Below are 15,373 nucleotides of genomic sequence, written 5' to 3'. Positions count from 1 at the left end.
AAGGGCCTACTTTGAACTTCATGAGCAGAGAAGTAAACTTGTATTGAATTAATGGATGAAATTTGGTGGTTTGCCTGTAATTGCAGTGGTCACTACCTTAATTTACAAATACTTATAAAAAGAAGTTTTCAAAAATTATGACTTGGGAGGTGCCTGGGTGTCTCTGTTGGTTAAGCAGTTGCCTTCAGCTAAGGTCATGATCCCAGGATCCTGGGATCCTGGATCCCAGCCCCATGTTGGGTTCCCTGCTCAGCAGGAAGCCCACTTCTCCTTCTCCCTCTGTCTGCCCCTTTCCCTACTTGTGCCCTCTCTCTAAAAATAAATAAATAAAATATTTTCAAATTAAAAAAAAAATAAAATCTTTAAGAAAAATTATGACTTGGAAAAAAAGCAGGAGGCAGTAGATAGAGATGGATCAAAGATAATTACCTGAAAAAAAATTGGAAAATTTTTGTGATAAATATAGATGATTCGATAAATGAAAAACATGTAATATTTACATTCAGACCTCCAAAGCAAAATTTTGACCCCTGGATTCGAGCACAGAGGAGACAAGAAACAATAGAGTGTCTCACCTGTGCCTCGGCGGGTGTCCCCAGGGTGCACCCAGAGGAGAGGAGAGCTATCAACACAAACAAGCCCTGAGGCCTGCAAGAACTTGGCAGAGAAGAAACACTGGCTTACTCAATGTTTCATACTGCTATTGGAGCTCTCCTTTCGCCAACAGGAGAAAAAAAAAAAAGAAAACCATAACCAATAAAGTAGAAAAAAAAAGCAGTTTAAAATCCATAGCTTCTGATCGCTACTTTAATTAAAAAAAAAACATTCCCACTCTACTCTTCATGTAAATTGCATGTGACAAAAAGCAATCAAAAGTGTTTTGTGGTCAAAAACCTGAGAAACAAGCTGAGTTAAATACCTTCTTTACACAGAACTTCTCAAATCCTTTGACTTTCAGCTCTACATTCCAAATATCCAAGAGGAGCCTGGCATATGCAGTTTTCCAAATTGATTTGATCATAGGCCTCTGATTGCGGAGCATGTCACCATGCACAGATGATAGAAAAAAGAAATAAAGGACATAAAAGCACATGAAGAAAAGGTGCAAGCACATGTCGTCCTGGTCTTGCCAGTAAATTGATAACTTTAACATTATTTCTGCTATAGACTGTGTAGAATTTCACCCAGCTATGTTTATCCTTGGGCTGTCCCATACTGTAATACAAGACAGCTAATCATGCCAATCAAAAGACCCCTCTATTTATTGGGACATTAACTTCAAACCACATTTCAGTATTTTCAGGGTGAGTCAGAAGAAACTACAATAACCAGCTTTGTAGCTATTTCTTTGGAGAGAGTTTCTTCTCTTCTGTCTGTCTTAATACATGCCATTGTATAGGTTATTATTTAGTTGACATTTATGTTGCTTATGGAATATAGACTTTTTTTTAAAGATTGTATTTATTTATTTGACAGAGATCACAAGCAGGCAGAGAAGCAGGCAGAGAAGGGGAGGGAAGCAGGCTCCCCACTGAGCCGAGAGCCATGGTTCGATCCCAGGACCCTGAGATCTAGCTGAAGGCAGAGGTTTAACCCACTGAGCCACTCAGGCGCCACTTATGGAATAGTCTAAACTGGATATCGTAGCCTGGGAAATGACCTTGGACAACAGAGCTGAGCCAAACAGTAATTTCCTCAGTCTCACACTGAAGCAAGGAGAAAGCGTTGCTGTCTCATGCCAAAAGTGAATTTGAGAAATGAAGGGGCTATAGAAGTGTAACCTTTTGAGTTAATATTCTGGATTTCCAGCGCTCCTATGTGATGACAGGAAGACTCCGCAGGCAGAAATGCAACATCAACATTTCTACTGTAATTTGTAGGTGGGTGTGGAAGAAGTAATTGTGGAAAATCAGCTAACCAAGCAAAAACAAACAAAGTTATTCAATGGACAGAACTCCACTCTGTGCCTTATTCTCTAAGCAAAACATTTGTAAATAACAATCATACTAGAATTCCTCCAGGAAGATGGCAGTTTGTCCATTTTCAATGCCGAGCATAAAAACAGATCTCTTCTTTGGCCAATTTTCTTATTTCCTGAGAGAGAAAGTAAAATAAATATTGTGCCTTCAAAGTCAGCCTGAAGAAATACATTTACATTCTTTTGGCCTTGTTTCTGATTTTTTGTTTCAGGCTGTTTTTCAGAGAGAGTTTTTCCTTCCTGCCAAATAGCTTCTCCCTCACATGCGCTTTTTTTTTTTTTTTTTTAATTTTTTATGTTTTTTTGAGGCGGCACTCTTCTATTTAGAGAGTTGTCTTAGCCTCTGTGACCTGAAATTGTACTGTTTGGATGCAGTTCACTTCAAAACACTGTGTGGACTTAAAAACTGAAAGGCATGGAAAAAATAAGGAGCATTAGGCACAGATTTATCTGCACTGTTTCATTTTATTAGATTCTGTCATCTTTATACCCAGTTTTTGAATGCCTCAGAATATATGCACTTCACATGTGAAAAGTTTTGTATGGTAAGAATCTCATAATATTACTATTAGAAGACCAGGGGACATTGGGTTTGATATCTCCATGAATAGCAGAGAGAATGGGACCCCACGAGATACAACATCAAAGATCTAGCCCTTGCTTCCCAGGATGTTGTTTGCAAGGACAGGTTCATGGCTTTGGTTACTTTCGTTCATGACCACAAGACAAAGACAGAGACAGAGAAGGAAAAATAGGTAAATTTCGCTCTTTACATTTTAAAGATGAGAAAACTTAAAAAAATTGGGTTTTAAATTCAGGTCTCTCTAGCTCGAAATTTGTGCTCGTGCCCATTAAAGTGTCACATATAAATGTCATTGGTTAAATGATGTAGTCCTATTGATCCATAAGCAATGTTCCCAGCTTTGCCCTCAGGATTTTTGGATCTATATACCCAAGATGACTTGCTGATGAAGAGCAGAGTTGCTGTGTTTTTACCGAGTTTTATTTGTCTCCCCCAGTTTGATGATATCACCATTCCCTGTTGAAATCGCCCTGCTTGAATCATCTGTTAATTCAGGTCACCTCTGCTTTGAGGATTTCTTAAGTTATCTACATGATATTTTTGTTGAGATTCAGAGATTCTCAATATCTTCCCTCCCTTTGTCCTTTTCCTCTCTGCTGTTCTTCCTCTTGTCCTACAGTCTTTATTTCCCTTTCAGCCACTGGACTTTCTTGGAGAAGAAAAACGTCATCAGATCAAGACCATTTCTCTTGGAAAATTTAGGTTTCTATGCACACTCGTTTTATGGTTCTTATGAAAACTCTCACTCACCCATGTTTCTCTCTGTCTTTGTTTTGGTGAGATTTGTTGACTTTTTGCAGTTGTGAACTTGTATTGTTTTCTAGTGTCATCTCTCTTCTACATTTTATTTTATTTTTAAAAATTTACTTATTTATTTGTCAGAGTGATAGAACACAAGCAGGGGGAACAATAGGCAGAGGGAGAAGCAGACCTCCCCCTGATGCAGGAGTCAATCCCAGGCTGCTGGGATCATGACCTGAGGTGAAGACAGACACTTAACTAACTGAACCACCCAGATATCCTTCTCTCTTCTACATTTTTAATAAATACAAAAAAAAAAAAAAAGTTCTCTCCTCTCTCTTTTTTTTTTAGTCTAAAGAGATTGCATGACACCCTCTGAAGTTAACCGAAGAACCTGTGACCTAGTGCACTGAGATGGAAGAATTTCTGTATTTAAACCCATTGCTCCTATAAATACACCATGGAGATTCATGAGTGCAATTATGATCATCATTGCAGAGGTTAAAAGTGGGAAAGAGCACATGGCCGGGGCCCTCAAGAGGCTTAAAATCCATGGAAAGTCTTCATAATTGAGGTCTGCTAAAATTCCTTTGGTATAGATAAATAAAGATGCAATGTTTCCAAGCAGGGAAATCCCAATTTGAGGAGTAAAGTCCAAGTCCCTGAGATGGGACCAAGAATTGGCTTCTTTCTATATTAAAGCTCAGCTTCTTACTCAACTAGTTTTCCCAAAATACTAGAAAAGAGCTCAACTTGGCTCAATCTGTGCTAGGTTTCTACTTCTGGATCAATCAACCATGCCCATGGACTGGAACCATATTTTACTGTTACAAAATTTCTGGAACATGGGGCACCTGGGTGGCTCAGTGGGTTAAAGCCTCTGACTTAGGCTCAGGTCATGATCTCAGGGTCCTGGGATCAAGCTCCACATGGGGCTTTCTGCTCAGCATGGAGCCTGCTTCTCTCCCCATCCCCGCCCCCCCCCCCACCGCCTGCCTGCCTCTCTGGATACTTATGATCTCTCTCTCTCTCTCAAATAAATAAGTAAAATCTTTTAAAAAAATAAATTAAAAAAAATTCTGGAACAATCAGGTAGGAGTCAGATGGGCATTTTTCAAAACTTTGTGCTGCCCTAAAGCTCTAAAGATTTCTAAATAGTTTTAAGTTCACAATGGAGAGAAAGAAAGATAACCAAGTAGCGTGTGTCACTCTCACTTTCTTCAGCCATTGATGTGTTTGGAATACCGAATTGCTGTTGCTAAAACAGGGCTTGAAAAACACGGTTCCAAAATTGTCTGAGGAAACACACCACAAAAGCATAATACTGTTGAAAGACCAGCATCCTAAATGAGGTGGGTGTTCCCAAGGCCAAGTAAATGCAATTAGCTAATGTTATTTGTGCCACCTGAATGGCAAACTGTCCAGTGACCATTAATTCTTATTTATGGGGTAAGTAGCTAATATGAGGCACCGTGCCAAGCTCCAACAGTGAGCACTAATTGTTTTCTCAGTTCTCTGTGGTGGTGCTCCTCGGTCCCTAATAGATATCAGTTGCAGGCTTTTAAAAAAATGTATCTAGATATGAGGAAGTGGTGATGCAACATGGGGGCTTAAGTGGGTAGGAGAAGAATCCATGAAACAAGATGGGATAGGGAGGGAGACAAACCATAAGTGACTCTTAATCTCACGAAACAAACTGTGGGTTGCTGGGGGGAGGGGGGTTGGGAGAAGGGGGGTAGGGTTATGGACATTGGGAAGGGTATGTGCTTTTGGGTAAATTGGAAGGGGAAGTGAACCATGAGAGACTATGGACTCTGAAAAACAATCTGAGGGGTTTGAAGTGGCGGGGGGGGTGGGAGGTTGGGGTACCAGGTGGTGGGTATTATAGAGGGCACGGCTTGCATGGAGCACTGGGTGTGGTGAAAAAATAATGAATACTGTTTTTCTGAAAATAAATAAATTGGAAAAAAATGTATCTAAAAAATGGACATAATGATAATATCTATCTCAAACAGGTTTGTGAGAATTAGTCAATTCATGTAAAATACTTAAATTATTGACATACACATTTTGTGTTTAAAATGTTATCTTCTATTATTATTATTGTTATTATTAATGATACTCATAAATCAGAAATAGTAACATTTTAAAAACGATTTTATTTATTTATATGAGAGAAAGAGGAAGAGCAGGGAGAAGGGGAGGGAAGGAAGAGGGACATAGGGAAATGGAGAAGCAGACTCCGGACTGAGTGTCGAGCCCATCATTGGGCTCAATCCCAGGACTCCAAGATCATGACCTGAACCAAAGTCAGAAGCTTACTGACTGAGCCACCCAGGCATCCCAGAAATAGTAATTTTAATAAGTAGATTTAAAATTTGAATTGGACAACTGGAAATTCTGTTCTAATTACTGGTATCTAAAATAAAATATTTATACATTTTCTAGAAAACATCAGACAGTTACAATTGTGTGAGGATTTAAGAGATCAAGAGCATGAAAAAAGTGACAATCAGGGGTATGCCGGATATTCAGCACATTTCTCTTCGAGGTATTTGTTATTTCCAACACATAGTTCAGGAGCTAAGTGGAAATTGGTGGAAGAAAAACTGAACAGAACCTTCAAAACCCTCATGGGTTGGCTAATGGGAAATTAAAGAGCAGATCCACTAAAGAAGAAGTAAATTTGCTGGATAAAATACAACATGTAAGCTAGCTTTGAATTTCAGATAAAAAACAATTTGTTTTAATATAAATATGTCTCATAATATTGAAAATTAAAAAATAATTGGAATGTCTTTTTATTTTATTTATTTATTGTTTTGTTCATTGTTATGAACTCTGGCCCAGAAAGGACTATGCTAAACAACCAAGGTTTTTAGCTAGGACTCCAGAAAATCTATGCTCTTGGAGTGGTAATGAAGTAAAAACAAGGCAGACCTCACAAGGAGCTTCAAATCAGCTCAAATGTTAAATCCATTAAATTAAATCCACTTGCCTTCCAGAAGGAGAAATAAATTCTTGCTGGAGAAAGTTAAACTCTTCTAGACCCTAAATTATCTCTATAATTTTCCATTATTTAATTAAGTATTACGGAAATAACAGAGGTTAACAATTTAACCAAACAAAGAGACATGTATGTGCTCACGCCTCCATGTGCAAGTGAAAGAGAAAGAGAGATTTATTATGAGGAATTGGCTCATGTGATTACAGAAGCTGAGACATCCCAAAATCCACCTTACAGCAAATTGGAGACCCAGGAAAGCCAGGGGTATAATTCTGTCCAAGTTTATACATAGTCCTGAGTACCAAGGAGGCTGATGGTTTAAATCCCATTTTGGAGGCACCTGGGTGACTCAGTCAGTCAAGCATCTGATTCTTGGTTTCAGCTCAAGTCATGATCTTGTGGTTGTGAGATAGAGTCCTGACTTGGGCTCCATGCTCAGCAATGAATATGCTTGAAAGATTCTCTCTCTCTGCCCCTCCCCTTACTCTCCCTTCCCACGCCCCTTCTTTAAAAATAAATAAATAAATCTTTAAAAAAAAATCCCCAAAATCTGAAGGCCAGAGAAGATTAAATGAGATGACCCAATTCAAACTGGTAGGTAGAAAAGCCAGGCAATTTCCTCCCACCATCCCTTTTTGTTCTATTCAGGCCCTCAGTGGATTAGATGATGCGATGTACACACTGGGGACAGATTCAAATGCTAATCTCAACCACACACTTACAGACACACCCAGAAATAACATGTAATCTAGGCAGCCCATGGCCAGTCAGATTGACACATAAAATTAATATCACATATATGGACCATACCTACCAGTTCCACTCCTGGTTATATGTCTAACAGAGTGGTATATACATGTGCTCCAAAAGATGTATAAAAGTTACCTTGCAGTATAATTCATAAGAGCCGAATGTTGGAAATAACCCAACAGTCTATCAACAGTAGACTGTATAAAGCGTGGTGTGGGGGGTATATGTGTGTGTATTAGCACAATGGTAATGCATTGGTTATGCAATAATATAGATATATCTCACAGATATACTTCTAATTCAGAGACCAGACATAAAAGAATACAAACTGTCTGATTCATTTACATCATGTTCAAAAAAGACCAACTCTTCTCTGATGCTAGAAATCAACATATTGACTGCCTTTGAGAGGAGGGAGGGGTACTTATTGAAAGGAAGTATAAAGGAGGCTTCCAGAATCTTATTTCTCAATCTATTTAATGAGTACACAGGCATTTTTATTGCACACAACATGTTATATATGTGTCCATACACATGTGGATGTAAAAAATTATATTTTTATAAAAGATGAAGTTTTAAAAATACAGCAGAGAACTGGAATATGGAAAGTAAATAAACATAAAAGCTAATGAAGAAAATAATAAATCCATTAGCATAAAGGACAATAAAAAATAATAATAGGGGTGCGTGTGTGGCTCAGTTTGTTAAGAGTCCGACTCTTGATTCCAGCTCAGGTCATGGTCACAGAATCAACCCCGACATTGGGCTCCATGCTGGGCATGGAGCCTGCTTAAGATTCTCTCTCCTTCTCCCTCTGCCCTTCCCCACCCTCCCTCTCAAAATAATAATAATAATAGTAAATGGCCCCTGAAATCAGGTCAAACCCTTGCTGTAAGTTCTAAGCTATATAGATGGCCTTAATAGGAGCACGAAGAGTGAGACCAATTTGGGGTGCATCAACTGGGTGCTGGGAATGGAGCTGGAAGGAACCTTTTCTGGGTATAGGCACTCAGACTCCTAGCAAAGGTGTACATTTACAAATAAAAACGAGTCTCTACAAAGAAGACCTGCAGCCATAAACTAAAGGTCTGGCAAGCCCAGCAGTCTGACCACAAACTTATCAGTCACAACCACAGACCAAGATAACATGGTTGAGTGTAGTTCTGCAAATATGAAGGACATGCAGGTATAACCACACGTCCATGGACAGTTTATTTGCAGCATCACCCCCTTCCTCTTGTGGTTAAGTGATAAGAATAGTTCAGAGAAGTTTCATGTTCTTTGGGAAAATTGATTATTCTATGGTTAAATCATATTTGTGCTGGAAGACCTTCCTCAGAATTGTATTTTCCCAGCCTTTCACAGTCTTTCTACAATACTGTTTATTTTTTCCTCTATTGTCTCTCCATATCTAGAAACTAGTTTTTCCCATCAATCAAGTTGACAAATTTTGTAAATGTTTAACTAGATGCTGGCCATGGATATCGTGCATGCACTGAGTCAAGCAAAATGGCTTTTATTTAATTCAGTTTAACAGACATCAATAATATGCCTACCATATATTAGATAAAACTGAGTTTTAGATAAGGAGTTCGCCCAGAAGAATTTCTTTAATTTATTTACATTGCCACTCAGAGTCTTCCTGGGACTTCAATGTTTTTTGTATTTGTGTAGTTCTACCTGCTTCCACTTTTAATAAACCGACCTTTCACATCAGCACAGAGCCCATTTTAAGTGCAATAATCATAACAAAAGTCAATCTAAACCTTTAAAACTTCTGCTTCAAGCAGTTATATTTTTTATCATTTTAAAAAAAGCAAACAGGTTAGGCTGTCATAACGTATAAACAGGTAATCGATGCTCACAGAAGAAACAAGATCTGGGGCGCCTGGGTGGCTCAGTTGGTTGGGTGACTGCCTTCGGCTCAGGTCATGATCCCAGAGTCCTGGGATCGAGTTCCTCATCGGGCTCCCTGCTCCATGGGGAGTCTGCTCCCTCTGACCTTCTCCCCTCTCATGCTCTCTCTCACTGTCTCTCTCTCAAACAAATAAATAAATAAATAATCTTTAAAAAAAAAAAAAGAAAGAAAAGAAAAGAAACAAGATCTGTGGGTCACAGGCAAAGGACTCGACTACTTATGGCATAGCAGGAGGCAGGAGCATCAGCATAATTAGATTTCCCCCTTCATACCAAGTCTCACAGAAGGGGCAGGAATGGGCCCAAATACATGGCTTCACACAGAGTGGTTTGCATTAAAGAAAAGGAGACTTAACCTTCTGTAATCGACAATATGAATACTTGTCGTTTGCTCTACAGAGATTTTTTTCATTTTCTTCTGTAGTAAGCATACCTATTCTTTGCTTTGGAAAAAATACTGTTTTTTCCAAAGAAAAGGCTGTTTCCTAGACAAACACTAAAAGGTAGTTCTCAATAAGAGGGCAGGTAGTACCTCTGTCGTAAGACACGGAAACATGAGAGACCCGTGGAGAATGGTCTCCCAAACGTACAGAAAAAAAAGAGTGGAAAAGTAACATTCTATAGATGTGGACTGAAACTCTCTTCAATTCTCCAGATAATAATTAGAACAGGAAGATAAACTCCATGGGTGAATAGAAGGGATTATTTTTGTTTTTGAGAGTTTGTGGTTTTCATTGGGTGACTCCATAAATAATATACGCACCAAGCAATTCATGCATCAAATAGAACCTCCTCCGGGATGATGATAAAAGTTGGTGACAGTTTGGTTTGCTCTGTTACCACTTCTCACTGTCTTTTCCCCTCTCCTTCACAAGAGGTGGTGGAGCAAACCACACTAAGCACCAGGTATCAACAGAGATTGTGGTGTAAGAGCAAATCAGGGTTTGCCAGAACAAAGCATATTTCCCCCAGGATATGAAGATAATATATCCTCACATATATTATATATACCTTTATATATATATATATATAATCTTCATATATATTGATTATTCATCAATGTAATCCCCAAAACCTCTGGGGTTAAATACACACAAACACACACACACACACACACACACACACACACACACACACCCCTATTGTCAGATGCTCTATTTTTAGCCTTTGTAAATGTGTTGTGCTACCAAAGCTGATCTGGAATCAAGCTCTCAGATGCTCATGGCCTCATGGGAAGTGCAGTATCACCCTCCAGCAAGGCCACCCCTCTAATGAACAAAATGATGTCAAAACAGGAGCCTTGGAGGTCTGACCCAACATGTCACACCTCATTTCTGTTCCTTAAACACTTTGTGACATTGGAATGCCATATGAGGTCCTCAAGTCTTGGCTTCCTTGTCTGAAAGATGGCATTCATACTACTTAGCTCAAAGACACAAAGACTAAAGGAGACAAATGACTTTACAGCAGAGACCTATGGAGAAGAGAGACTGAACTTCCATTTGCTTGGCTCTGTCGTTCTGCTATGTCACAAGTGTCAAGCACCTGCAGGCTGTCCTCTGGGGCCACACAGATATGGGGGTGGAACCCAATAGACCGTTTCCTGTCTGATTTCTTGCTCTTCCTTTCTCTGTCCAGGTTCTCTTCCGTCCACGTGACCACGGTGTTTCCTAGCAGAAGTGTTTCATCCAGCTTGGCAGCAGCAGCCATCTTCCATGACTGTGCAACCTCCAGCTCCATCACCAAGCCATATTTTTATTTTTCCTCTCCACAGCCCTTCTGACTAAATCCTTGCAGAACTTCTTCATAGATCAATGGCCCAGATTAAGTCATTGATGTGAATCTCCATTTTAATTATGTTATTCACAGAAACATTAAGCTCTTTTCAGAGTGCAGCAAGCTCATTCTTTAAAAAAAAAAAAAAAAAAAAAATAGGATACCCCGGGTTATGTGAAAAGGCTATAAATGAGGCCAATTAGAGGCTGCTTGATCTGTTTCCTCTGGCACCAGGAGATCTGGACTGAAGCTGCTTTTTTAAAAAAAATCCTGCATTGCTCAGGGTGTTTTCTTCCATTTCCCCAAAAGCATTTTATGTCATGTAAAATGTGTTCTCCATTCACAGAAAATGTATTTAATTCACTGATATTCGAGTGTGTGTGTGTGTGTCAGAAAAAGAGAGACTGAACAAGGGAGACAGAGACTCAAAAGATAACTCAGAACAAAGAATAAAAATAAAAATAAATGTCATAAGTGGGCTCTGAACCCGCAAAAGGGACATTTGCAGTAGCACAGAACAGATTAGAGGTGAACTTAAAAGGATTCAGCTCAACCCCTTCATTCTACACTTGAAGATATCAAGGGCCCAGCACACAGAAGGAATAAAGGGCAAAGCTGGGAAGAGAATAGAATGAAGGACAGCCAGGTCAGTATGCTTTCCATTGTAGTTAGGCAAAAGCAAAAGTCAAACAAGCGAGGTGTGGAATACTCAGTGTTATCAGTTACAAAAATGTTCGATTTTATTCCGAAAATATTAGATCAGAGAGTCAGGACTCTCTGAATCCTGAGCTGTTATTACTCATGCCTCTGTCCCAGGGAACTCTGGGGATTGGAAGACTAGTCATCTGGGGAAGCAAATATTTATTTGCAAGTGAGCCAATATTACAGACTGTCACAAATGGCTTTTTGGTGAAAGCTGAGTTGGAGTACGTGACTCAGACATGATCCTAAGTAGGGCTCTTACATTCTTCTAAAAGTCAGCCTTTTTAAGTATGCCAACAAGGCCCAGGCTAATATGGAATGAAGAGCCAGGAACCAAAGAACAGGAATCCTCTTGGATTCTGTATTTGGAAGAGAGAGAAAGGGAGAGAGCAGCCTAGGTGGGTCTCCCTTGAAGAGCAGAGGAAGAGAGGGTCACAGGCGAGTACTAACCACCCAACCACAGTGACCCACCCACCCCAGCCAATTACATAGGATCCAATCCGTGTTCCCAGCTCTGCCTGGTTTAATTGTTAATTAGCCCTCCCTTGGGAGAAACCGGTAAGGCGTGGGCAGAAGAGAGGCAGCAGAGCTGAGAGGATGAGAACGTTCTCTTCTTGAGAGCTGCTAGAGTGGCAGATCACATGTGAGATACAAGATTCCAAGGACAGGGCCAAACATCATCTTAATTTAAAGAGGTAATCCCGAATACACTAGATTACCAGGAAGCGGTAACGCCATCAACACCCTCATTATTCACAAACATAAGAATACACTGTGATTAGAACCAAACTCTTAATTACATTGTCTGAGTTAATGATAAGGTGCTCCTTTAAATACTACTTTAAACTATTTTAAACTACATCAACCTGATGATTAAAGAATCCAGCCAAGGCAGAAAATATAAAACCTAAAAAAAAAAAAAAAAATCCCTGGAAAAAAGAATGTCCTCAACTCGCCCCAGAAATCTATCTCAAGGTTTCTATTCTAACAGTGAAAAAGACAGAGATAAAGCCTGTTGAAGGGCCATTAGAGTAGAAAGATGGTAAGACCCCAAGTTCCGGGCCTTGAGCTCAGCATTTTTCCCTTGATACGTCAGGACCTCTGAAAGCAGGAGTAAAAGCACAGGCATTTTTCATTGTTCAAATCATCGGTGTTAAGGTCTGCTGCAAATATGCAGGCTCTGGTCTGCCCAGAGGCAGAAAAACAAATTAATGATCAACCGGTCACAGATATGACCTTTAGTTTATGAGCTTGTCACTACATTTCAAAACAGCTCTCCTTCAACATGATCCTCAGGGCTTTCTTTGCTACCATTTCAAAAGAAGGGTCCTTTAACCAAACAAATGTTAAATGAGCACATTCAGGAGCTATGAAATCCCACAGCTACTGAAAGTCATTAAAAACGCTTTCCAAAATGCTCTAAATTCCAGTACCCCTGTTAAGGAGACATCTGCCAGCCATCCTAACAGTGCATTCAGTAAATTTGATTTTGAAATCAAAATTCAAAATTTGATTTTGAAATCAAAATCAAACCGTTTCTCCTTTTCCCTCTCGAACTGTGGAGGACAAACATAAAAGATGGACCCCCACCTGAATAAAGAGGGGTATTACAATTTGAAGTGAGCTGTCAAGACGTATAGATGTTTCGGTCTGTTCATCTAAGCAACAGCTGTTGCCACAGCCCACCTTCTCAAGGGTTTGCTGAGCCATCATCCTGGGCTGGAGATGACATGGTCCCTGGCTGAGTATTCGCCAAACCAAATTTTCTCACAGATATTGAATACTCATTTTTTAGATAGAATTTTCTTAAATGTCAATTATTTGAAATGGGGAGTGGCTACTCCTCAGACACCAGTAGGAGAGATGGCGATCCTCAAACTGCAGTAGCAAACTCTCAACATTAGGAATTGGTCTGAAAAGACGTTAAGATGAATCATTAAGGTTCACTGAGGTTTTTGAGATCCATTGTCTGAGTTGGAATCTCACCACAAAGCAGAGACAATACAATTTTTTTTTTCTTTTATATATTAAGATGTTCTGGCCTACAGAGGTCAAATGCCCCTAATCTTCCAGACACTAGTAGCAGAGTTAGAGCTCAAACTCAAGATGGTCCAAATCCAATTTAGTGCTTGTTTGAACCACCACATTGTGTCACCCAACTCTAAAGTACCTGCAGCCTGGTCATGGCCTCAAGAAGCCATGGGTAAAGTAACTGGCACCCTCTCCTTCTGCCCTCTGCCTTGGCTGGTGATAGCCAGGTGACATCAACACACTAACCTGGAGACAGGGGGTGGTCATAAGGCTCTAGAGCCAAACTCTCAAGTCTGAATCCTGGCTTTTTCAAGTTATGGTTATGTAATTTGAGACCTAATAATCACTCTACTCTATGCCTCAGTTTCTTCTTTTGTAGTATGGAAATAAAAATCATATCAATCTCACGGGTCTTTGGAAGGAGTTAAACAAAGTAAGCCCACAAAAAAGCATTTACAACATTGACCCCTACAAAGTAAGTAATTAATACATGTTAGCTATCATTTTCCCTAATTCTTAAGTTGAGAGGCACATGGTACCAGGTTAGTCCAAGAGGAGTGGGCTCGAGTACCTCTGTCATCCCAGAACCCCTCTCCCTTACAAACTGTCTCTCCTAGGACCCCCTTACACACCTCCCCATCATTAAGCTACTTATCTTAACCGTATATTACTTTCCTGCCACTCAGATTCTCACAGTTGGATTTCAATGGCTCAGAGTCCACAGGACAGATGGTAACTTCATAATTTAACTCATATCTATGGAATAGCAGGTGTTCATTAACTTACCTTTCCCAGATACCATGTTTGCATTTTGACAGCAGTCCTCTGAAGGCACAATAGCCAAGCTACTAGCTCACACACTTCCCACAGAGCATGATTCATCTGAGTCCACCACAAACCTGAATCAGAACCTCAAGGGGCGGATTCTGGTTTGGGTTTTTTGTTTTGTTTTGTTTTTAACAAGTGTGTTGAGATTTAATTCACTACTGCTCTATTCACCATTTCAAAGTATACAATTCAGTGGTGTTGATTCACAGAATTGTGCCATGATCACAGTAGTCTTTCATCATTCCCAGAAGAAATCCCCTATCCATTGGTAGTCCCTCCACATTTTCTCTTCCTTTCAGGGCAGCAACCACTGATCTCCTTTTTGCCTCTATAAAGGTATCTAGTTCTCGACATTTCATGCAAGTGGGTATGTATAATACATGACTCTTGGGTAACTAGCCTCTTTCACTTAATACAAGGCTTTAAAGATTTAACCATGTTATCTCATGTATTAATACTTTATTCCTTTTTATTGCTAAATAATATTCCTTATATGACTCTACACTACCTTTCATTTATCCATTACTCAGTAGATGAACATTTAGGGTTAGCGGTCTCTTCTTTTTCTAGATTCTTGAGGTGGAAAGTTAAGTTATTGACTTGAGAACTTTATTCTTTTTTAATATAGGCATCTGCAGCTACAGATGTGCTCTAAGTAATGTTTTAACTGCATCTAATAAATTTTGGTACGTGTTTTCATTCATCACGAAGTAGTTTTTAATTGCCATTATGACTTCTTCTTTGACCCATTGATTATTTAGGAATGTGTTGTTCAAATTCCATACACTTGCAAATTTTCCAAATTTCCTTCTGTTACTGTTTCTAATTTCATTCCATTGTGGTTGGAAAACATTTTTTGGATGATTTCAATGGCTTAAGGTCTGAAGGGAAATGAACATGATTTTCCTGGCAATGTAACACCTACAAATAATAATTTTTAAATGAACAAAATGTATTGAAATGTTTGACAAAGGTAAATAAATATGATGGGCTTATTCATGAGGCAAAAGGATCTTTTACTGCAATTGTTACACAGAGGAAATACAAAGAGACCCAAACC

This window comes from Neovison vison, chromosome 11 (assembly GCF_020171115.1).
Source record: "Neovison vison isolate M4711 chromosome 11, ASM_NN_V1, whole genome shotgun sequence".
In the NCBI taxonomy this organism is placed as follows: domain Eukaryota; kingdom Metazoa; phylum Chordata; class Mammalia; order Carnivora; family Mustelidae; genus Neogale; species Neogale vison.
The sequence above is the reverse complement of the archived record's forward strand: the minus strand, read 5'-3'. Positions refer to the sequence as shown.